Source organism: Centropristis striata, chromosome 22, assembly GCF_030273125.1.
Source record: "Centropristis striata isolate RG_2023a ecotype Rhode Island chromosome 22, C.striata_1.0, whole genome shotgun sequence".
Taxonomy (NCBI): Eukaryota; Metazoa; Chordata; class Actinopteri; order Perciformes; family Serranidae; genus Centropristis; species Centropristis striata.
The window spans coordinates 15,620,910-15,635,630 of NC_081538.1; the positions used below are offsets into that span (position 1 = coordinate 15,620,910).

A 14,721-nucleotide genomic window follows, 5' to 3' on the forward strand; every position below is an offset into this window, starting at 1 on the left:
TCTTTTGACCTTTGAGTGACTGTGTCAGTATTATCTGTTTCCACCATGCCTTTTGAGTTGAGAACTCCAGAATGTGGATTCTGGGTTTGCACTTATTGCAATTCCTGGTTTAATATGCAATGTCTTCTTCTAACCTCTTGATCTGATAGACAGTACATTTACATGACACTTGAAAAAGAAATATTATTGCCTTAATCTGACTATAACTGGACAACTGAAGTGCATGTAAACGTGTTAGTCTGACTAATGTTGGAGTTCTCCAACTCCGGTTATGACACCCAGATAATTTGATTGGAATTTGATTTTGGCTGGCGTGTATGACAAGACAACGCATGTGCGCATGCTCCACCCCCGCGCTGGCGTTTGACCGCAGAACAAAAACATCCAAGAAAGCTTGCCGCAGTAGCAGGTCAGTAGTGACGGCACAAAGTGTCGAACAAAAAACAGGCTACTGTTGTAGCCCTACAACAGTGGTGGACTCATGCAGATTGTCGCCCCCGCCTTTCAAACGGTCTAACATGGGACGAGGACAGAAGTCCGATTAGACGCCAGAATCAAATTTTAAGCATAGCTCGATTAAACTGTGCATGTAAATGCACTGATTGTGTGCCATCAAAGGTGAGGTGCTGGTGTAGAAGCTCCAATTTGCTGCCTTCCACTGCTTTTCTCTTTATACATCCATGGCCTTTCCCCTTTTCTGGCTGGAATAATGTTGTGTGGCTTGGTCCAAGCTACTTTGTTTGTTTCCCATTTGCAGAGCCAGGGCTGTGTATGGACACTGGATTTATTTTCAGCGGACAAAGAATGGGCAGCTAGTGCACCATGAGGAGATATTGGTTGAATTTCACAAAAAGTGTTTTGGATTGGAATGGATGACTGCAGCTCTAAAAGTATGCAGAATTAGCTCAAATTTGTTCCTTTTTGTATTGTACCTGTGGATGAGCACACAACTAACACAGGATTTCTTTGATACCAAAGAAAACATAAAAACGCCATGATTCTAAGGCAGGCTCTGGACTTTTAAGAAATGTCTTTTTCCATGACTTCTAAGTAGTTTTATGGACATTTATTCAAGATTGACATCTGTGATAACGAATTAATAAGTTCACTGATACACTATTTAAACAGTTTAACTTCCCACTACCCATCACTGCTTTTCAAAATAACTTTATATTAACTTTGCGGGATCCATGTTTTGGCGAGCTGTAATAATCTCGACCACGTTGCATGGTGGCAGTCCACTGAGTAAATCCCAGTGTAACGGTAGTTAAAGCAACATTCATATCCAGACTGCAACATCTGCTTTGTATCTTCAATGTTACAGTGAAGCTGCATGTCTAGAGCAGTCCAGCTTCCTTCATTTCATGTATTTTCTGTGGAGACAGGATATTCGGGAAGGAAGGAATTATTCGAGGAAAGACTGCGTAGCATGTTTTCTTGGAAGCCACGTAGTGACAGAAAGGAGACTGAATTTTTTAAAGCTACTGAGTGACTTTGATGCAGGGCAAGAACTGCCAGCAATGTGTGACCCTGACCTCTGACCTCTGACCTCCACATGGAAACGTACAGGAATGGGTTGTAGAAAATGAGAAAGCGAAGTTCCAAAAGTTATAAATGTAACCCTTATAGTTCCACTTCCTGCCTGTTTGTGTACACTTCTCAGTCACCATGCACACAGATGCAGGTTTGGATCCATGATTGTTTTCGCCAGCATCACTAAGCTGAAAGGACTGAGTGAATGATTCCATTCAGTCCTCGGATCATGGGACAGGGAATCCAAAACGGCACACAGTCACCTCATTTCTGCTCTGCCTTTTCCGAGACCTAATACTGCAGGAGCCCCTGGAAAATGGGAAAGAAACATCACTTTTCCTTTTAGACTGAGAGGAATGTGGCACAGCGTTGATGGTTTTTGCAGAATTGGCTCGCCTGAGGCCCGTCTGTCCTTTTTCTTCTAAAGCAGGAATGTAGGTTAGTGAATTGATTAGCGCTAATAAGGCCTGTCCAGGTCCCTATTACAGCACGACCGCAGAGAAGCTGGACTGAAATAGCTCCCCTTTAGTACAGTCTGGACATGTACTTAACACTGACTTTCAAACAAATCTCTGTTTATTTAAAATGAATAGACTGGACTCAAGTGGTGGCTGTGTTCTGTTATTAAATGATATTGGTTAGCCATCTGTAATATAAACCACTTGTGAGATTGCCTAGATATGACAAGGAACTCTCTCACAAGAGCAGTTTTTGTCAGAATGAAACAACATAAAGGGGGATTTATAGTTGTGTGTGTAGGGGTTATGGTGTAGCTTAGGAGCCTACACATGTAGCTGTCAGGCCGGGCTCGAAGCAGGACTCAGACGCAGAGATATATCAGAGAATGTCAAAAGCACTTTATTTAGGTACTTAGTCAGCAAGAGGAACTCCCCGAACAGAGGAAACAAAAAGGCTATAAACATTAACAGTCTAAAAGACCTAACAATAATAATCCCTACAAAGAGGGAAAAACACTAAACACCTGACTATCCTGAAACTCAGGGCAAACTATCCTATGGGGTAATGAACAAACAACTAGACTAGGGAAAGGGGGAAAAAAGGGACAAACTAAAATACTAATAAACAAAAGGCGCTCCAAAAGGGAGGAAATAATCTAAACAGGGAAAAAGACTAAACTAAAAATCACTCCGTAAAATGGAGGAACGATCTAAGGGCAAAAACTAGATAACACAAAATCACTCTAAAGGAGGAAAAACAAAAGGCAATCTAAACAACTAACAAACTAAGGGAGCAGCTAAGCTGTGAAAATTTACAAAAGAAAATCACTCTTACGAGGAGAACAAACTTGAAAACGAAGCAAGGCAGATGACTGTGGCGATGACAAGAACTGTGGCAATGCTGGCGAGACGAAAAACGACACACTGGCACAGGACAAGGGAGACACAGACTATTTAACACATGAGGGAGGGAGCACCAGGTGAACACTATTGGTAATTAGGGGAGACACTCAGGCAGGTGACACACACAGGGAGGGGCAGGTGATCTGAAACGAGAGGAGAGTTACTTTTCAAAATAAAAGCAGTGACAAGACCAAACATAAAAAACCCAAGACCTCACCACGGTGTGACAGTAGCTGCCATATAGCTACACTGCAGACTACAGCTGAGCTGACTCTTCAACTCTGTAACTACACATCGGGATATGGAAAGATATTAAGATAACACGTAGAAACCACAAGAACTCTTTGGTCATTGGTCAACCCCAAATTGCTCCCGATTCTGCGTTCATCGGTGTGTGAATGAATTCACAATGGTGGCAGGTGGCACCGTTTAGGGTAGCCTCTGCCACCAGTATGAATGTGTGTGTGAACGGGTGAATGAGTGCAGTCTGTTGTGTAAAGCGCTTTGAGTGATCGCAAATTTGGATGGACTTGGATGTTTCACCCTTTTGTTGCTTTTACACATGAAATCGTGGTCAATTTAATTTGGCCTTTTTAAGAAGAATTTGCGGGAAAAAAAACAACCCTCTTTAATATCAAAGCGAAAACAGATTTTTACAAAATAGTATCAATTAATTAGAAATATATAAGGTAAAATAAATGATTGCATAAGTATTCATACCCTTTAAAGTAAATGAACTAATTTAAAAAAGTTCCAGCCAGTTGGTGCAGCAGTGTCTACCTACCTAAACCTACATACAGTGAGTTGCAAAAATCCAGTCGAAAATGACACCAAGGCTCTGAATGACAGAGCAGTTTTTTGAACCAAGGTAGGGCTAAGCATCAGCACAATCGCCGTTATGTTTATGACGCCCAAACACAATGACTTCTGTCTTGCTGTCGGTAGAGTTTGTGCACAGTTTTTAGAAATTCATTTGTAAGGGTAGATAAATCTGAACATCATCAGCGTAACAATGAAAAGACACATTATGTTTGCGGAGAATGGATCCAAGGGGCAACATGTACAGTGAAAACAGTAAAAGGCCTAGAATAGTGCCTTGAGGCACCCCACAAGTAAGAGGGGTCACACTAGAAGAAAAATCTCCCAAATGCACTGAGAAGCTCCTGTCAGTAAGGTAGGACTGGAGCAGCATGAGGGCAGCACCCTTGATACCAACATGGTGCTTCAGGCGTGAGAGCAGGGTCCTATGATCTGTGTCAAATGTCACCATGATGGCAGCACACCCAGAATCAACAGTTAAAATAAGATCATTAAACATTCTTAACATAACGTGATGACCTAATGTTCTGCAAAATCATTAACCTGGCCATTATTCAATGCCATAACTCAGCAACCAAACAAGGGATGGTGACCATATTTCACATTTGGTTGAATACTGAATTCGTGGAACTAATCATCTAACCAACTGATCTTCTGTGGCGCCAGGTTGACGATGTGTGTGAAGCAAGAATTTGCAGCAACATAAATATTCAAATATTCATTGTCATGGCTACAGAAGAGATATGAATGTAAACTGCAACTTGTCTAGCCGGCAAATAGAACAACCTGGAAGCAGTAAATCTAGTTTAACAGTTTGAAACCTCTACAATGAGACAGATGTGGCGAATTCCACAAAAAAGTCAACAAGATTCTTGTTCTTGATTTTGGTGCCATTGTTAGTGATCTGCAGATGTTGCTCTGGTTATTTGGCACTCACTCAACTTGTAATACGTAACATACTCTGTACAGACTATTGTTTATCTCATTTAAATCGGAGTAAATTCAACAAGTTTCTGGTCTTTCACTTTCCCAGAAAACAAAGATCCTTTCATTCGTGTGAAAGTCATGAAAGCATGTCATGAAGTCAATGTGAAAGTTATAGGGACTTGCTATAGACTGAATCACTGTGATTGCCCAGTGTGGCTTGAGTGTAGTGGCAGTTTTCTTCTGTAAAGATAAAACATGATACTGTACTATTTCCTTTCCCAACGAATTAGCAAGTTGTGATGACAAAGCAGGTGGCTTGACCACCAGAAGAAGCCACCAACCATCTCTGTCACTTCTCCGTCAGCACCTTGGGGTTCTCAGGAAGCATCCGCCCTGGAAACTTCCATCCTCCGGAATAAGTTGTGTTTTCCAGACAGCTGTCTTCCTTATGGAAAATACACCAGGCCGGACCCTAATGGAAGCCAGATGAGCTTAAATTCCACAATAATAATTACCATGCCCCATTAGACAGGCTTTACTGTATACACTTTAACACAATGGGCATCTTCTGTTAGTTGCAGTGTTGGGCGGATGCTAGCCCACGGGGCACGACCATGACAACTTGTAAAAGTCTGTTGTGGAGGCGTATCCAGGAACTACTGTATGTGTCACGCTGATGTCACTATTAGTTTGGAACACGTGTGAACTTTGTTTTGGAGAACTCCTGTCAGAGGAATTTAGCCTGCACATTTCTGTTCTGTTCTGCACTGTTCCGTTCAACTGAAACCCATTTCAGGTCAAACTTTAAAGGTTAAGCTTTCATTTAAGAATAATTTAAATGAATATCATAAAAACACAAACAACCATTACCAGGAGTAATACATAATTGTTATCATAAAAGATAAGGGTCTCATATTTTTCACATTGTGGATTTTTTGTGAAATTTAAGTTGATTTACTTCCAATTAAAGGAACAGTTAAACATTTTTGAGGAATGCACTTTTTAGTACTTTTGTCTAAATATATGGCTGAAGCCAGTGACTGGTTAGCTTAGCTTAGCATACACATGAGGAGTACCTCTAAATATTAGTAAAAGGTTTGTGCAAAAATCAGAGTGTAAAAACAGAAAGTTGCGTTTTTCAACGTCGTAGTTACTGCAAGTTTGGCTGCAAAAAAATCTGTCCATTCATTTCAATGCAAAATTTGAAAACTTCTCACTCCATTTATTACCTCAGAAATTTTTTTAGGACAACACTATGGTCTGAATCGCTAGTAAAAAAACTTCTTCAAGAGAATTTGATGTTAATAGTTCTAATAATGGCCCTATTTAGAAGAAAATAGAGGATAAAGAATCGTATGATTTGGGGCGTGGCTACCTTTGATTGACAGGTCACTAACAAGGTGGGCCATCATCAGGAGAGAAGCAGAGCAATGCGTATCCACGGCAACATAAAAAAGGACGTTTATGATAATGATAATGAAAGGATTTATTTGAAACAATTCAAACCTTTCCATGCAGCACTTTAAAAGAGAGCTAAGTCCAATCCTGTCAGGTGTATTATTCAGTCAGTAACTAAACAGGGACTTGGATGATAAACATCATTGGTCTCTTGAGGCTCACTTAATCCACAGGCTGGGTTTGATGTGGGCAGGCTGTCTTTGGTCCCACTGCGGCTAGACTCTTGAAAAGTATTCTGGGTCGGGGTCCCCTTCTCTCCTCGTCTGCTCAAACAATTGCGTCTCATGTCTTCTCCTTGATGTGGCAGGTTTGAGTGGCCATAATAAAAATTAAGAGATCATAAATGCAGGATGGATGCACCATGTGTTTTGTTGGATAATGCATGTGCCCCAAAGAATGAGCCAACTCCTTCTGCTCGGCTACTGAAGCACCGCACTGCTCTCTACACACTTTTTATTGGATAAGGTGTGTGTGTGTGTGACCCATTTAAGCTTGGCTCAGTGTTCAATACTTTACTGGACATTGACATTATTTTTCTACAAATTGATGATTGAATTGGAAATAGAATTTCTATAGTTTCATGGCTTTCCTATTCCCTTTTTGTGACTGTTTGACTGTACGTTGCTGACATACTAATTCAATGTAGTGGAAAACTTATGTCAATGTTGTTTCAATTCCTACTTGTTGCCTAAAGCAGTTGAAGGTCAGAGTTCTTTTCAAGATGCACTAATCGATATTTTTATAAAAACAATATTGATTTGTAAATCTGGTGCTGGTGGCTAAAACCAAATCAATAATGCTGTTTTAGAGGAATAATTATGGATTTATACTAGGCCATAAAGCTGGATGAGTATCATTATATCTCAAAGTATACAGATAGCATGTGTGATTGCAGTAGTGTTATGATTAAAGTCAATTAGCTTAGTTTTGGCAGTTAACCCAGTTTATAATGGTAGAGATTTGAGATAGGGATAGTTAAGGTTTGAACTTGGGAACAGTATTTGACAAAATAGTCACACCACAAGGTCTATTTAGTTGCTGTTTTGGAGCTTTTGAGCTTATCACACTTTCTTCCTCAGCAGGTGGACTTTGCCCAATTATCATGGAATAGTAAATGTCAAACTTCCCTTTTTCTGAGTTCTTTAAAGGCTTATATGCAGAGTAAGGCTGTATGATATGATCAAGAGTATCAGAACAACTACTAAAACTTGTGCCGCACCTTTTTTGCTCTTTGCTCCAAATACAGTTGAGCAAGCTTGGTACTTGGCAGAACCTCCTTCAACTTGACCCTGGTTTTACTTAGATATGCTAAAGGCTAGGCTCGGCTATGTTGAAAAGACAACCAACGTTTGAAGTGGTTAAAAGATGTGGCTGGGGGACCAAGCGGTAACTTCAGTGGCTTAAAAGTAAAGGTAGGTAGGTTGTTTAGATAGGTTGGTTGCTGACATATTTATTAAGATGACATGAATTATTTTTACCAAGAAAATCCTAAGACATGCTTCCCCAAAGTAACTCTTGGTTGTATTAATTTCATTTATATAACAGAAAAGTACCATAGTCCTCACTGTCCAATTCTTGAAGCCATATTTCCCAAAAAAGTATCACTATCTAAAATGCTGCTGTACCTGTCTCCATGGAACCAGAGTCGCCATGTTTCTTTTTATCAAGCTTGTCCAACCTAGCAACAGTAACTAAGAGGTGCGGGACATTGGATCAGTCAACTGTTTTGTCAGATAGGAGAGATGTTTTTGTCTTAATGTCTGATGCACCTTGTTCCGCCCAATAATCACAGTCCCCATAGATTGTATATGTGCACCATTGGGTCTGAAAACCTCCAGTCCACTATAGATGAATGTTTTGTGGTCCTGGAATGTCACATGGAGGTGTTTGGTAGTTAGGGAAGCATGATTTACTTTAGACACTGACCTGAGCGACAATCCTATGAGACTCACTTAGAGCCAGAGGGAGGGGATGCGTGCGGGGGTGGATGGGCTTCCCTGAAGTATTTCCATCATGTGCCAGCCCTAGTCGTCTGGCACATTTACTGTAAACGAAGGGAGCCTGTGTGTTACGAAATAAAACCTAGACTGGTGAAATCACCCACCACATAATTAGCTTTTTTAACATGTGACTTCTTAACGTCTTTACCACAGTGGATGCCTTTTACAGATTTCTGCTGGGAACAAAAGGCAGAGTGCAGGCGCACGTGCAGCTAGGATGAAACAGCAAGCTGAAGTTTTTAACCAAAATTTCCACATCTGAGAGCTCACATGGGCTGGTGGCCACCAGGGCTTTTTTAAGGATGGAAACTTGTTTTGTTGAACAATCTCATAAAGAATATCAATCACTGTAAAATAAAGACTCTTCTCATAAAATAAGCTCCCTTCTTTCTGAAGGCAAGGTTCCAGCCACAGTTCACACCAGTGACACAGGATGTTATCTAACTCTATTTTATAGCTGGAATCTCCAACAGAGAAATGAACAAAGTGAAGGAGAAAATAAATTATTGGCATTACAGAGTCTGTGCTACTCGCATAAAACCAATTCTGTCATCCAGATTTTCCAAATTTAATGTCAAACCAGCATTGAAAAAGGCAAAATCAATCAATCTGCAGTAGGTTCATGATTTTAGCTTGCTGGCTTATCTTATTATCTTATTGTACCATCATCTTCTTTAGGAAGATGATGGTACAATAAACTCCGTGAACTAACTGGATTGTTTCCTCAGTACCTTGCTAAGCAAGTTCGTTAGCTCAGAGAGTTTTTTTTTTCTCCTTCAATGACAATATATAATCTCAAGAACAAACTGTCAGTGGGGAGTAAACAACAGTATAGAAGAACTTTGAGAGATTAAGGGACTAACATGCCCTGTTAGCAGTTAGCTAACTAGCGATGAAGTACTTTATAAATCTCTATAAACCGAAAGCATTCCGGTTGCCATTTGTAGTCCATTTGTCATCAGAGTTCTATTGACCACGTAAACAGTTTGTGTGGAGAAAGAAGAGGTGGTACACATTGGCTAAAATACAATTGTTTAACTTTTTATTAGCTTAGCTCATTTTGCTATCAACGAGGGTGTTTCCATTACCGCCCAATACCCAGAATGAGGCGGGTCTCACTCGCTGAAATGCCCCCAATTAAAATATGAGCCGTCCAGCGTCCAGTCTACAAATTGCTAATAGGCTAACAGTTAGCTCTGTAGCAGTACAGTGTGTATGTGGTGCTGCTGCAGGAGGTGTTCACTTAGCGATCTGTTTGTTTACAACAAGCACCGGACACTCTGCACAGTTAGCGATGCCGGTAAATTCATGATCACTATGTTTATGATCAGCAGAGACTCTATGCATAATTAGCCATGCTGATTTGTTTATGATCAGCTGCTGACGTTGTTCACAATTAGCGACATCGGCCACAGTTGTGTCTCCCGTGTTTAATCTGCCGCGACGATCGAAAACCATATGTCAACTCTGGAGTCTCGTAAATCCCTCTGGGGGCCTTTTTGTAATGGAGACACGCAGATGAGCGGACATTTGAGAGGGCGTGGCCTGAGACTTTCCCGGTGGCCACTCTTCACGGCTAACGTCTTATTCAACTCTAACTCCATTCTCACATCTAAAAGAGAAATTTTTGGCCCGGATATCCTCTATCCTTTTTACACATATCCAACCCCTTCCCCCTGCCCCCAAAGGTTAAATTGTCATCAGACTGTAGACAAGTAGTCTTCTTGTCACCAAGCTGAGAGAATCACATTTCTGGTATGAGCCAGCTATAAAATAGCCAAAATACATTCTTGAACATTCACAATGAACATGCAGACAGTCTGGCTCATATGTTATCAAAATGTCAGGATTAATTTATGGCTTACCATACACATGACCTAACTAATGTAAATGTTCTTGAACTGAGGAAATCTCATGTTTATGTTCTGTGAGTCCATCAGAAAACAACAGTGAGTGCACGTCTCTGTCTGACGCTCCGGTTTCATCAGGGGCAGAGGATGTGGTCGTCTCCTCAACATGTGCAGTGTCTGCCGTCATTGCCACACTGATGGGAATGACTGGGAGGAACATGTCCAGACAGAGTGGGTGGCTACAACCCCTTCCACTCAAAACACTCAAGCAGACCTCCACCCTGTGCTACGGCTGGGTTCTTCTCAGATACTCGCTAAACCTCAGGCATCTTATCATTCGTCGTGTGACGCATGCACTTTACTGCTGTGGAAGTTTTCCACTTTGGCCTCATAGAAATTAGTGTGAAAAACATTCAATTGCAATCTCAGTTTGTTTTAAGCACTTAAACCAACTTAATTCCTACTAATTTAAAGACTTAAGGCACATTTATATGGATTTTATTTTGTCACATTTGCAGAAGTAGCTGTGTAAAGTCTCTCTCTGCTGCTTCATTTTCTTTTTAACAACCGTCCATTGTAAGTTCCCCAACTTTATGGAGGTACAATACTAAATTGTTGAGTGTCCCTGTAATGTTTAGTTGCAGACTCTTAACCGTTAATGACGTATATGAAGTCTATGACCCATAGACAGCAGCAGGCACAGTATCTTCCCTGACCGGGGACTTGTTTGAAGCTGTGTAACTCACTGTGCCGGTCCAGAATATCTCACCACTTAGCCGTAAAAAAACTTTAGCTTGTATGCATATTTAGGATTGTTATCCTGCTGTATATCAGGAAAACACTGTATGTAAATGAAAAGTGCTAAAAGTTCTACACTGTTGACCCAAAATAGATGGAAAGCCCTTCTACACTGGAGAGATTTTGTTAAGCCATGTTAAGTTTATTCAAAATTAGATAATAAAGCAGAACCTACCTGAAGGTCCCTATCATGTCAATTGACTTTGTGCTTATCGGTGTATTTGGCCAAACATATTTTCAATAAAATTTTCTCAAACCAGTTCACACAAAGTTGCCCACTTCCCCTGGTTGGTAGTCCAGCCTTGTTTAAAACCCTTAAAATGGAATGTCAACACTTTAAAGTTGTAATTCTTTTCAATTTTAATCCTGTGTGATAGTGGCGGACTCCGCCACTACAAAGAGCCTCATGCAGAAAATACTATATGTATAACATTTTTTTGTTATTGTTATTTGTTATTATTTTGTTATTTTTGTTCATAACCATGATTTATTTATCTCTTCTCTTAGGAAAGAGAAAACTTCATGAGTTGTCAAGTTTTCGTGTATGAACATACGTTTTAAGTTTGAGGGACATAACCAAAATGCATGCACATAATGTAATTAAATTTAGATCACAATGTATGTAAAGTTGAATAAGAATGCTTTCAATTATAGAAATGTTAATAGTTTTTTTTAATCAATTAACAAAATGCAAAGTGGGTGAACGGAAGAAAAATATAAATCAAATAAATAATTGGTGTGAACACCCTTTGCCTTCAAACCATCATCAATTTTTCTCAACCCTCTTTTTTCACACCTTTTGCACAGTACTGTATATTCAATCCTTTTATAATTTAACTGTGTTTTTGATTTTCCTGTAACACTAGTACTGATGCTCTGAAAAGTCACTTTTCTTAAGTTTATTTCACAATACGTCAATTTCACTATTGCTAAAGTTCTTCTTAGTCTTTTATTGATGACTTCCCTCTATTTCTTGGGCATGTGCAAAAGTATTTGCACACAGCACATCACCTGCCCTTATGTAGTGCTAATAAACAATTGGATAAGAGCACATTTGGATAGTTAAGAGCGTTTGGTGCATCTGGAGACAAATGTAGTATGTTGCTGCGTGAAGCCCAATGATAACTTTTAGTCATATATAAAGAAAAAAATTACAGAATGTTAATACAATCAAATCAAATCAAAATTACTTTATTTATCACCGAGGGGAAATTCAGTTAGTCTGGTAACTCTGGAAGAATGAGGCTTTTATCAGATCCCTATATTCAGATTCCTGTCCATTCCTGATACACGCCACAATAGCAGTGTCGCCCGAGTACTTCTGGATGTGGCAGGACTCATTTGATGTCCGCTGTGTACAGTGTGAACAGGAATGGAGCCAGAACAGTGCCTTGTGGAGCCCCTGTGCTGCTCATTAATGTCCCAGAAACACATTTCCCCAACCTGACAGTCTTCCTGTCAGGTAATCTGTGATCCAGGAAATAAAGGAAAAATCCACTCCCATCTCTGTGAGCTTGTTTTTGAGTATGTTGGGTTGGATGGTGCTGAATGCGCTTGAAATATCAAAGATCATGAGTGGCTGTTGCTGAGAAATTGTGCACCATCAATATTCATCAGTATTGAAACTTTAAAGTAAAGTAGTTTGTTGTTAAAATGTACTGTAGGCCTCCAGTGGGCATTTTCCACACTTCATACTCACAGTGCAGCACTTAAAAAGTGGATTACAAAGTGGACTTCTTGATACAGTCTCACCTCCCTTCTGTATTCTGGCACTTGTGAAGTGATAATGGAGACAATTAGAGAACACTTTATCTTGGCAGCGTGTCGGCCAGGCCTGTACTGTCAAAACCTGTCAACAGAAGTGTTGCTCACACCCTCAAGCAGCTCCATGTCTGTTCAAGGCTCCGAGCAAAACAAGCTGACAGCAACATTAGGATGTACAGTCCTGTCAACTGTCGGGGAGGGTTTGGATGAAGTGATAGCAGCTGTTTAGGCGTTCCCTTCCTCCTGGCAGGTCTGAGCTTACAGTATATCAAATGATCTGGCTTTGTGCCTCATCATCTTCTGTTACCGTGTTTATTTAATGGTGGGTTTCACCTCGAGGCGCTGATAATCGCGGTTAACTTTGTGTAAACTTTTGATTTCTTGCATCATCATACTTAATCTTTGTGAAATTGAAACATGTGTGTAAGCATTATGAATTTGAACAGCACATTATTTTAGTGCAAAGCTCCTCTGCAAATTTTGGATGATTATGCATGTTAATGTATGCAGTATCTGTATTTAATCATCAATAAATTATCACAAAAGTACTGTTTAATCTTCATTGTAATTGCTGTAAACCAAAGAGCCCTTTACATAACCCACCATTGCTGCCTAGGAGTCTAACAGAGTGGGGAAAGTGCTTTCGAAACTGGAAAAGTCCCTCGTAGATTACATCCCATTTACAATCATATCAGTGGATTTATCAAGGGGCGTTAAAACCACAGGGAGGTTTTGAAGTAATCTGTTTGTTTCATCCACTTCACGTCTACAAACTATGAGAAATAGCATGTTTGTGGTCCGTCTGGTTTGTCCAAACCCATCCAAATGAGCTGTGGTCTTCCACGTAGCTTCCCAGAACCTCGTTTTTTTTGTGTAATACACCGACATTCTTCTAACTCCACCTCATGCCTCCTAAACTGGATAGCTTTCAGTTCAGCAGCATGGCACATGACCATGGTTCTGGGCACCTCCTGTACACATCAGTTATGAAAGGAAATAGTTTTCCGCTTTTGGTTGACTCTCAATGTGGTGTTTACCACATGTCTGTCTTACTGTATCTTTAGAACACCAAGTACATTTCTGAATGTTCCGACTTAGTTTGACATCCTTTGCCAAACAGTTGACACCAACAGTCCCTGAGCTTCCAACTTTTAATATGCAGGTTCTAATGTTGAGGTTAAAGCCGGCTGGAAGCACATTGTGATCCCTTTTTTTTCATTCGTTTTTCTAACACTGTCACATTTTTACTGCAGTAAACAATATTTTTGTATTAACCCTTTGATGCACAACATGGGTCTAAAGTGACCCGATAGTTTTTATTTTCTATATCTATATGCAATAAATCCTCATTCAGTATTCCAGGTTTTCCTCAATTAGTTTGTTTTTGATCATCATACATCTTAATTTTATGTTTTCATTTATTCATTTTTTTATAAAATCCCTTTTAGTGCCACTACTCATCTAATGCACAACATGGGTCAAAAATGACCCATATCCATTTTTTAGCTTGCTTAGTTAACTACTTTTCTAACTTCTTGGCTAAGTAGTTAGCTTAGCAAGCTTCTTAGCCAAGTAGTTAGCTATGTAATTATACAAAAACTTTTTTTCTTCATAAAGTATGAACGGCAAAATGGAAATCTGTTTTTTATCAAAAACAAGATATTTAAAGAATAATTGGAATATTCAATCATAAAATAAGTTGATATCAAAAGAGAGCACAGAAACACACAGCAAGCATTAAATAACATGGGGAATGAATGCGGGTCATTTTTGACCCATGTTGTACATTAGAAGGGGGGGGGGGGGGTCAATATGTTGTGTATCAAAGGGTTAAAAATGTATAAAAACTACTGAATGTGTAACAGAAAGGGTTTCATTCCCACTTACCCACAGATAATATCAGCCTACTCTGCAGTTCTCCTCAGAACTATGGAAGTTTATGCATCTTACAGCTTGGCTACAGCAGTCTCTCCCAGCTGCAGCTGGAGCCGGAGGGGATGTTAACCCCTTAGCGTCCAGTCTGCAAATTGCTGATAGGCTAACAGTTAGCTCTGTATCAGTACAGTGTGTATGTGCTGCTGCTGCAGGAGGTGTTCACTTAGCGATCTCTGTTTGTTTACAACAAGCACCGGACACTAGCGATGCCGGTTAATTCACCATCACTATGTTTATGATCAGCGGAGACGCTGTGCATAATTAGCCATGCTGCTT

General features: G+C 40.0%; 1 protein-coding gene across 1 annotated transcript in view; it reads left to right on the forward strand.

Moving 5' to 3' along the window:
• LOC131960997 (synapsin-3-like) overlaps nucleotides 1-14,721 on the forward strand; it is a 176,693-nt gene that overhangs the window by 128,958 nt on the left and 33,014 nt on the right. The gene's annotated exons all lie outside the window — the stretch shown is intronic.